Raw genomic sequence first — 10,451 nt, forward strand, 5'->3', positions numbered from 1 at the left:
GGGGGCAGCTGCGCCCCCCACGAGCGGGTTGACTGGCTGGCCTAAGCCTCTAACCCTGGATACCCGGGCGGGCCCTTGCAGACCCCAGAACCACCCGTCCACAACCCCGACCTCAGGAGGCAGACCCCGGCCCTCCTTAAAGGCTTAGCGGGAGGCCTGGGTGCCACCACCGCACAGCTCGGCGCGAGCGCTCCATCTGGAGCCTGCGGCCCCCCGAGGGGGAGAGCTTGGGCCGTCAGCTGGGCTGGCAGGGCCGCGACCCCACCCCCGACCCCACCCCGGGGCCCAGAGGCGCGACGCTCCCGGCCCGCGCTGAGCAGGCCGAACTGGGGGTCGCCGTCTGGCTTGCCCGCAGGCTCTCACCAACAGAGTCGCGGTCCAAGTTTCCTGTCTCCGCCTGGGGTCGCCTGAGCACTGCAACTGCCCTAGGCTTTCTGGGCCATATGGGGGACAAGGGGAAGAAGCAGCTGCGCCAGGGCTGCTTAAGGCCGGTGCCCCAGGCGGAAGTCCGGTTTCTTGGCAACGGGTTCCCTGCTCGGGTGGGGCCTCCCTACCCCCAGCCCCCACCCCCCACTCCCACTCCCCACTGTTGGTTTTTTCCTCCCCTCCCCCATTGAGGCTCCCAGGAGTCAGAGCCGGGGGCCAGGAGGCGGAGCCCAGGTGTGGGCGGGGCCGGCGTGGGAGGAGGGCCCCGGGCTGCCCCAGCTGCGGGCCGGCGTGTCCCCGAACCCCACCCCGGCGGGTGTGCGCGCGGGAGGGGGCATGGGGAGGGCCCGAGAGGGGGCAGCAAGTCTGTTTCCGCCCGGCCTCCGCCTGCTCCGGCTGGAACGAGTCTTTCCGGTGGGGCTGCCCAGCCCGGTCCGCCCCGCCCGGCCTCCCGGAACCACGCGGAGACGCGCACGGCCCCGCCCAGGCCGAAAGCGAGCTCCGCGGGCGGGCCGCAGGGCGGGGCCGCTGGGGCGGGAGGGCCCGGGGCGTGTTCCCGCCGGGGCTGCGGGCCTCCGGGGCACCCTGACAACAGGAGAAACTGAGGCACAAACAGACTGTCTCAAGGCCGCACTAGGAGTTAGCAAACCACAGGGGCGCCCAGTGAAAGCCTGCGACGAGTGGCCTGACAGAGGCCGGGATTTTCCCAGGCCCTGAGTCCTGGGGGTCTGAAGAGGACCAGAGGGGCTGGGGACTCCTGAAGGCCTGGGCGCCCACTTCCGGGACATCTCCGCCGGGTGGAACGAGCCGGATCGCCGCGAGGGTCCCCGGCCTCACGAAATTAATGAGGAAGATGCCTTTCCTCAATGGAGGAGGAGAGATTCCGTTTAACCTCTGCAGACAGCAAGACAGGGACCACTCTCCCCTCAAGCCTGGCGGCAGCATGGACTTGAGAGCACATTAACAGGAGCCAGGAATTGGAGGTGAAGCACCCTTCATTTCCTCAGCGGTGGAACAAGTGAGGTCTCTGATTGCCAGGGTCTGGTTTTTCAAAATCGCAGCATGCTCAGACCCAAAGTGGGGGTGGAGGGTGGGGGGTACCCTGGAGGATCCTTTTATCTGCTCAACCTTGAGTCAGACTTGCAAGCAGCATTTGATCAAGAAACTTGGTCAGTTTCTCAAAATGCAAAATCAATGGCCCGTTTTACTTTTTCACTTGGCATTTCCTTGGGATATTCTCAGTTCTGGGAATGAAAGATTATAAACTGTTGTCTTAAATTCTGTCCTGATTAGCATCCTTCCTCAATTCAGGATTTCCCTGGAGCCAGATCTTTGCAGCTTCAGGATTATGACTTTTTAAAAATATAATTTTGATGAATTTTTATCTGTTCCCTAGATTAGAAAATCCCTTAATTACAGGAGAAAATGTTTTCAAAGAGACAGAGTAGACGTTTAGAGCAAGCCCTGGAGCACTGCTTCTGAAGAAAATCTCAGGGCAGGCAGGTCCTCAGCTGACTTGGGGGCCAGGGAAGAACCAAGCCAGATCGTCTCTTCTGCAGCCGTCAGTCCCACTGCCTTCCAGTTAATTCCTGGCTAGAAAATAAAGAATAAATGAAGGTTTGCTTAAAGTTGTTCATCCTCCTGCAAGAGATTCTAACTTGAGAGAAAGCATGGTCTTGGTTAAACTGTTTTAAAATTGAGTTTGGGTGGCCAAATAGCAGATGAGGGAAAATTTCTCTTTATAAAAGAATTTCCAGCTGATAAATGACGCAAAAGCTATAGAGAGAACATCACCATTTTGCATCCCTAATGAATCAAGGGATGTAGGTGCGATCAGCTAAGGCTACTCACATCACCAACAGAGAATCTGACGCTATGAGTCTTGCAGTGGGAAAACAGCACCAACTATTAAGTAGTCTTGACACACCTCCCCCCCGCCCCCCCCACCACAAATCAAACTGAAATGTAATTGAGCCTTACAGGAAAGAGAAAATACAGGGGAACGTGTTACACAACACTATGGGAACAGAATCAGAGCTATCCAGATCTTGTGGAACTATGGGACAAATGACCCAGTTCTTCAATAATTAATTGCAAGGAAAATAATCACATTTAGATTCTAATTCAAACAAATGGTAAAAAGAAAAAGAAGTGACATTCGTAGGACGCTTGCAAATTTCATCACTGATGGGCTATTTGATGTTTAAAAAGTCTGATTGCGTTATTTCAGAACGGCAATATTATGGTTATATATATATATATATTTTTTTTTAGGCAATTATTCACTCTTTATTTGGGCTGGTAAATTTTTTTTTTATTGATAATGATAGGTTACAATCTTGTGAAATTTCACTTGTACATTAATGTTTGTCATTCGTGTTGTAGGTGCGCCACTTCACCCTTTGTGCCCACCTCCCACCCCACCTTTCCCCTGGTAGCCACTAATCTGTTCTCTTTGTCCACATTTTTAAATTCCTCATATGAGTGGAGTCATACACAGATTATCCTTCTCTAACTGGCTTATTTCACTTAACATAATTCCCTCAAGGTCCATCCATGTTATTGCAAATGGAATGATTTTGTTCTGTTTTGCAGCTGAGTAATATTCCATTGTATATATGTACCACATCTTCTTTATCCAATCATCTGTTGATGGGCACTTAGGTTGCTTCCATGTCTTGGCTATTGTAAATAATGCTGCAATAAACATTGGGGGCATAGGACTTTTGGAATTGCTGACTTCAAGCTCTTTGGGTAGATACCCAGTAGTGGAATGGCTGGATTGTATGGTAGTTCTATTTCTAATTTTTTGAGGACTCTCCATACTGTTTTCCATAGTGGCTGCACCAGTTTGCATTCCCACCAGCAGTGTATGAGGGTTCCTTTTTCTCCACACCTCCCCAACATTTGTTACTATTAGTTTTAGATATTTTTGTCATTCTAATGGATGTAAGGTGATATCTTAGTGTAGTTTTGATTTGCATTTCCCTGATGATCAGCGATGATGAGCATCTTTTCATGTGCCTATTGGCCATCCGTGTATCTTCTTTGGAGAAATGTCTGTTTATGTCTCCAGCCCATTTTTTGATCAGCTTGTTTGATTTTTTTGTTGTTGAGTTGTGAGAGTTCTTTATATATTATGGATATTAAGCCTTTGTCAGATATATGACTTGCAAATATTTTTTCCCAGTTAGTGGGTTGTTTTTTTGTTTCAATCCTGTTTTCATTTGCCTTAAAGAAGCTCTTTAGTCTGATGAAGTCCCATTTGTTTATTCTTTCTATTGTTTCCCTTCTCTGAGAAGACATGGTGTCCAAAAAGATCCTTTTAATACTGATGTCAAAGAGTGTACTGCCTACGTTTTCATCTAGAAGCCTTATGGTTTCAGGTCTCACCTTTAGGTCTTTGATCCATTTTGAGTTTATTTTGGTGAATGGTGAAAAAGAATGGTCAATTTTCATTCTTTTACATATGGCTTTCCAGTTTTCCCAGCACCATTTCTTGAAAAGACTTTCTTTTCTCCATTGTATGCTCTCAGCGCCTTTGTCGAAGATTAGCTGTCCATAGACGTGTGGTTTTATTTCTGGGCTTTCAATTCTGTTCCATTGATCTGTGCACCTGTTTTTGTACCAGTACCATGCTGTTTTGATTACTGTAGCTTTGTAGTATGTTTTGAAGTCAGAGATTGTGATGCCTCCCGTTTTCTTCTTTTTTCTCAGGATTGCTTTAGCAATTCGGGGTCTTTTATTCCCCCATATAAATTTTAGGATTCTTTGTTCTAATTCTGTAAAGAATGTCATTGGGATTCTGACTGGGATAGCATTGAATCTGTAGATTGCTTTAGGTAGAACAGACATTTTAACTATGTTTATTCTTCCAATCCATGTACATGGAATGTCTTTCCATCTCCTTATGTCATCATCCAATTCTCTCAGAAAGGCCTTGTAATTTTCATTATATAGGTCCTTCACTTCCTTAGTTAAATTTACCCTGCAGTATTTTATTCTTTTTGTTGCGATTGTGCATGGTATTGTGTTCTTGAGTTCTTTTTCTGTTAATTCGTTATTAGAATATAGAAATGCTACTGATTTATGCAAATTGATTTTACACCCTGCAACTTTGCTGTAGTTGTTGATTACTTCTAACAGTTTTCCAATGGATTCTTTGGGGTTTTCTATATATAAGATCATGTCGTCTGCAAACAGCAAGAGTTTCACTTCTTCCCTCCCTATTTGGATTCCTTTTATTCCTTTTTCTTGCCTGATTGCTCTGGTCAGGACCTCCAGTACTATGTTAAGTAAGAGTGGTGATAGAGGGCATCCTTGTCTCCTTCCTGTTTTCAGGGGGATGGGGTTCAGTTTTTGCCATTGAGTACGATGTTGGCTATGGGTTTGTCGTATATGGCCTTTATTATGTTGAGGTAGTTCCCTTCTATGCCCATTTTGTTCAGAGTTTTTATCATAAATGGCTGTTGGATCTTGTCAAATGCTTTCTCTGCATCTATTGAGATGATCATGTGGTTTTTATTCCTCAGTTTGTTGATGTGGTGTATCACATTGATTGATTTGTGGATGTTGAACCATCCCTGTGTCCCTGGTATGAATCCCACCTGATCATGATGTATGATCCTTTTGATGAATTGCTGAATTCTGGTTGCCAAAATTTTGTGTAGAATTTTTGCATCTATGTTCATCATTGATATTGGCCTGTAGTTCTCTTTTTTCGTGATGTCCTTGTCAGGCTTTGGTATCAGCGTGATGTTGGCCTCATAGAATGTGTTAGGAAGTGTTCCATCCTCCCTAATTTTTTGGAATAGCTTGAAAAGGATAGGTATTAAATCCTCTCTGAAAGTTTGGTAGAATTCCCCAGGAAAGCCATCTGGTCCTGGGGTTTTATTCTTTGGGATGTTTTTGATTGGTGTTTCAATCTCTTTCCTTGCGATTGGTCTGTTCAAATTGTCTGCCTCTTCTTGAGTGAGCTTTGGGAGATTGTAGGAGTCCAAGAATTTATCCATTTCCCCTAGATTATCCATTCTGTTAACATAGAGTTTTTCATACTATTCTCTTATAATCTGTTGTATTTCTGCAGAGTCTGTTGTTATTTCTCCTCTTTCATTTCTGATTTTGTTTTGAGCTTTCTCCCTTTTTTTCTTTGTAAGTCTGGGTAGGGGTTTGTCAATTTTATTTATCTTCTCAAAGAACCAGCTCTTTGTTTCATTGATCCTTTCTACCGCCTTTTTCGTTTCAATAGTATTTATTTCTGCTCTGATTTTTATTATTTCTCTCCTGCTGACTTTGGGCTTTATTTGTTCTTCTTTCTCTAGTTCAGTTAGCTGTAGTTCAAGATTGGTTATTTGGGATTTTTCTTGTTTGTTAAGATGTGCCTGTATTGCGATGAATTTTCCTCTTAATAGAGCTTTTGCTGTATCCCATATGAGTTGGTATGGCATATTATCATTTTCATTTGTTTCCAGGTATTTTTTGATTTCTTCTTTAATTTCTTCAATGATCCATTGCTTGTTCAGTAGTGTATTGTTTAGTCTCCACATCTTTGTACCTTTCTCAGCTTTTTTCTTGTAATTAATTTCTAGCCTTATAGCATTATGATCAGAGAAGATGCTTGTTATTATTTCAATTTTTTTAAATTTGTAGAGGCTTGCCTTGTTTCCCAACATATGGTCTATCCTTGAGAATGTTCCATGTGCACTTGAGAAGAATGTGTATTCTGCTGTTTTTGGATGAAGTGTTCTATATATGTCTATTAAGTCCAATTGTTTTAGTTTTTCATTTAGCTCCACTATTTCCTTGTTGATTTTCTGTCTGGATGATCTGTCCATTGATGTGAGTGGGGTGTTGAGGTCCCCTACTATTATTGTGTTGTTTTTAACGTCTTCCTTTAGGTCTGTTAATACTTGCTTTATGAACTTTGGTGCTCCTATGTTGGGTGCATAGATATTTATAAGTGTTATTTCTTCTTGATGAAGTGTCCCTTTGATCATTATATATTGTCCCTCTGTGTCTCTCTTTACCTGCCTTATTTTGAAATCTGTTTTGTCTGATATAAGTATTGCAACACCTGCTTTCTTTTGCTTGCTATTAGCTTGAAGTATTGTCCTCCACTCCTTCACTCTGAGCCTGTGTTTGTCCTTGGGGCTGAGGTGTGTTTCCTGGAGGCAACAAATGGATTGTAGTCCATTTTGCCACTCTGTGTCTTTTTATTGGAGAGTTCAATCCATTTACATTGAGGGTGATTATTGATGCATGTGGACTTAATGCTGTCAATGTGTTGCTCGTTTTCTGGTTTTCCTGCATTTCTCTTCCTGTGTGCTTTAGCCTACCCATTTAATACTGCAATTTCTTATCCTGGGTTTCTTAGATTTTTCCTTATTTATGTTTTGTGGCTCTGTTCTGTTTTTTACTTTAGTGGCTACCCTGAAGTTTGTATTTAGAATCTCATGTATAATATAGTCTATTCTCTGGTGGTCTCTTACTTACTTGGCCTAGACTGATTTTGTCCCTTTGCTCTTCCCCTCCTAAATTATTATTTTCATTTCTTATTCCAACTCGTGTTATGAGTTTGTAGTTAGAGTGATAAGATCGTCTTTGCTTTGGTAGTTTCCTTACCTTTATCCTAATGCTATAGTTGAATATTTGCTATCCTATTCTGGTTCTATTTATCTGTCTCCCTACTCTGTGGTTTGTGTCCCCTTTCTCCCTTTTTTTCTTTTTTCAGGTATGAGAGCCTTCTTGAGGATTTCTTGTAGTGGAGGACTTTTGGTTACAAATTCCCTTAACTTTTGTTTGTCTGGAGAAGATTTAATTTCTCACTCATATCTGAAGGATATTCTTGCTGGATAGAGTATTCTTGGCTGAAGATTTTTATCTTTTAAAGTTTTGAATATGTCACTCCATTCTCTCCTAGCTTGTAAGGTTTCTGTAGAGAAATCCGCTGAAAGTCTGATAGGAGTTCCTTTGTAGTTATTTTCTTCTGTCTTGCTGCCCTGAGTATTCTTTCTTTGTTATTCATTTTTGCCATTTGTGCTACTATATGCCTTGCAGTAGGTCTTTTTACATTAACAAATCTAGGAGATCTGAAAGGTTCCTCTACGCATATTTCTCCCTCAATCTCTAGATTTGGGAAGTTCTCTTAGATAATTTCATTAAGCACACTTTCTGCTCCATTTTCCTTTTCCACGTTCTCAGGAATTCCTATGATCCTTAAATTCTTTCTCCTCATTGAATCCACTATCTCTCGGAGATTTTCCTCATTTTTTTAAACTCTTAGTTCTCTTTCTTCCTCTGTCTGGAGCCATTCAGCCTGTCTATCTTCGATTATGCTAATTTGCTCCTCTATGGTGTCTACACGGGCATTCAGGGAATCCGTATTCTGTTTTATCTGGTCCATTGTGTTTTTCATCTCTAGTAATTCTGTTTGATTCTTCTTCATAATTTCAATCTCTTTTGTGAAGTAACTCCAGAACTCATTGGCTTGTTTCTCTTTCTCTCTACCTCATTGAGTTTTTTGATTATAGCTATTCTGAACTCATTTTCACTTAGTTTACCTATTTCCAAGTCCTCAGGACTTAATTCTGTGTTTTTGTTGTTTTCCTTCTGGTCTGGAGCTTTTATAAATTGCTGGATGGTAGAGGAGCGGTTTTTTCCCCATGATGGTAGAATTCGGTTGCAGTTACAGCCTGTCGCCACTAGATAGGGGTCGAGAGCTGCACGTTCTGAGCTCTCCGCCTTCGGGCAAGATGGCGGCCCCCAGCGCAGTTTGCCGGTGGAGGGAGGGAGTGTTTTTCTTGCATGCCAATCTAGATTCGGATGAGTTCCATTCTCTGGCCTCCCAGGGCCCTGGGTTTATGGGGTCCCCGCACAGGGAAACTTTTCCCCATCAGCGGGTTTCCACTATACTTGCGACAGGAGTCCTGGACGACCCCTGGGTCACGCGGCCCCTCCCGTGCTCCTTCCCGCACCTGGGGCTGCAATCCCAGACTCTAGGGGAGGGAGCGAAATTCTCTCCTACCTGGTTCCATCTCTGAGGCCGGTAGCAGGGTCTCCATCCTCCGTCTTTTTGATACTGTAGGTCTCTGACATCCTGGCATTAGGTTTATTAGCTGAAATTCAGTTTTTTTCCAGTCCTTTGTTGTAGTTTGGAGGGGAGAGAGTCCCAGATCAGCTCACCCTGCCATTTTGCCCTGCCCACTCCTCTTATGGTTATAGTTTTAAGTATTTTAATATATTTTGGAAATACATGCTAAAATATTCACAGATGATATGATATCTGGAATTTATTTCTAAATAGTTGTGTGTAGTGGTAAGGAAAGTGGGTGAAGGTATAGATGGAAACAAGATTGGACATTAGTAATGGGTCTATGGTGGTTCATTATATTATTCTATTTTTTACTATGTTTGAATTTTTTATCTTTTACTTTTTGCAGGGTCTTCTCAAACTTGGCAACCGACGTTGAATTGCCTGAGCTGGAGCTCAGGATGACCGACCCATGTCTTGCTCTGACTTTGCACATCTCAGTTCTCACTTATCTGTTCAAGAAATATTATTGAGGACCTTCATTCTGCTTGAGCTTCTGAAATTATGGATCTCAAACTCTAGATTAGAAAATGACAAAGAAGCCATGAAATGGAAGGGTAGAAGGCTTTGCAGAAGAACCGATGTTTGTTATGAGTCCTGACAGATGAAAAGGAGTTCCCTCGGTGGTGTCAGTTCATCTTCTGTAAGATAACATGGTTAAACTAGATCTACAAGAGGACTCATTTAGTCCTAATAGATTCCGTGTTTATGACCCGCCTGTAACCAATTTTTTTCTTCTGTGTGTATCCCTCTAGGGAGTTGAGAGACCTCCATTGACTTCCTGTCATCATCTCTTATTTTGGTAGCTGAAGCAATCCAACTTGAGCTTTTGGTCTTGAATTTCCCAGTTGTGTTTGGAAGCCAAAGCATTGTCACATTAGCTCATCTATAATCTTCTTAGGGAATGGTCTCTTGAGCTCACAGATTTATTTCCATCCATCCAGTTCCCGAGGCATTTCACTTAGTAACCTTAGTGGTACATTTGCTGGTAATTATGCCCAGCCTTGGTCATAAAGCCCGTTTGCTCAACAACAAGATGTGAGTGCCTGCAGTCAATACTCTCAGCCTTCCCAACTGCTCTTGTCTTCCCTCTCTTCCTCTAGGACACGCAGCTCAGGATACAACATGCAGCCAGGACTTCGATTAACTAGGATCCTGATACTCTGCCACAACAGGTCAAATTTCGTGCTTTGATGGCCTTTTCATCCATGGGACAGGAGCCAGCTGCTAGGGCAAAGCTTGAAACAGCAGTGGTCATCTGACAAGTAGTTGGCTAATTACCTATCTATTCTGCTATGGAAAATTATGGGGTTTTTTTATCTTCTCAATTTTTATGGATGTTTGCACTGTAAAAGAACAATTTGTGAAACTTTTAGAGAAGTAAGATAACAGTCTTCAAATTTGGTTGCTGTATGTTCATTGAGTGAGTTTGCCTGCGCTATGATGCAGTCAGACACACTGTCTTCTTAGGAACCTGGCAAGTATCTTGCAGTGTGATCCAGAGCCTGGTGGAGGGCTTGGAATGCTAGGGACTCCCCTAATTCTCGCTGCTATAAAGCAAAGGTACACTTCACTGTGGTAAAAAATATTGGGAAGTTAGCTGTTATATATTGTATGTTTCCAGTGACTGACTGCTCCAAAGCTTCTTATACTAATTTAATTAGAATAATTTACCTTAATAGAAAACTATAATTTTCTACTTTTTCCAATCAGTTGAACCAATTTGTACTTTTTTTTACCCATCCAGATGGAGTTTATTACCCCTAAACCTTAATTTTTGTGCTAACCACTATTATAGCTAAGAAATTATGTTAAAGGAATAGTTGGGACCTCTGCTTCTGACTCTGGAACACCAGCATGGATCAAACCAAACCTCCCACCTCAAACAACTAGAATAGCTGGATAATTTTTAAAATCTGTCCGAAAACATCAGAAA

At 43.1% G+C, this 10,451-nt stretch overlaps 1 long non-coding RNA gene across 1 annotated transcript; it reads left to right on the plus strand.

Annotated features, from left to right (window-relative positions):
- Nucleotides 1–786: 786 nt before the first annotated feature.
- Nucleotides 787–10,224, plus strand: LOC124251262 (uncharacterized). Its single transcript, XR_006891720.1, has 2 exons — nt 787–1,409; nt 8,865–10,224. It is a non-coding gene; the product is annotated as an uncharacterized LOC124251262 (long non-coding RNA).
- Nucleotides 10,225–10,451: the final 227 nt, after the last annotated feature.

This window comes from Equus quagga, chromosome 13 (genome assembly GCF_021613505.1).
Source record: "Equus quagga isolate Etosha38 chromosome 13, UCLA_HA_Equagga_1.0, whole genome shotgun sequence".
Taxonomy (NCBI): domain Eukaryota; kingdom Metazoa; phylum Chordata; class Mammalia; order Perissodactyla; family Equidae; genus Equus; species Equus quagga.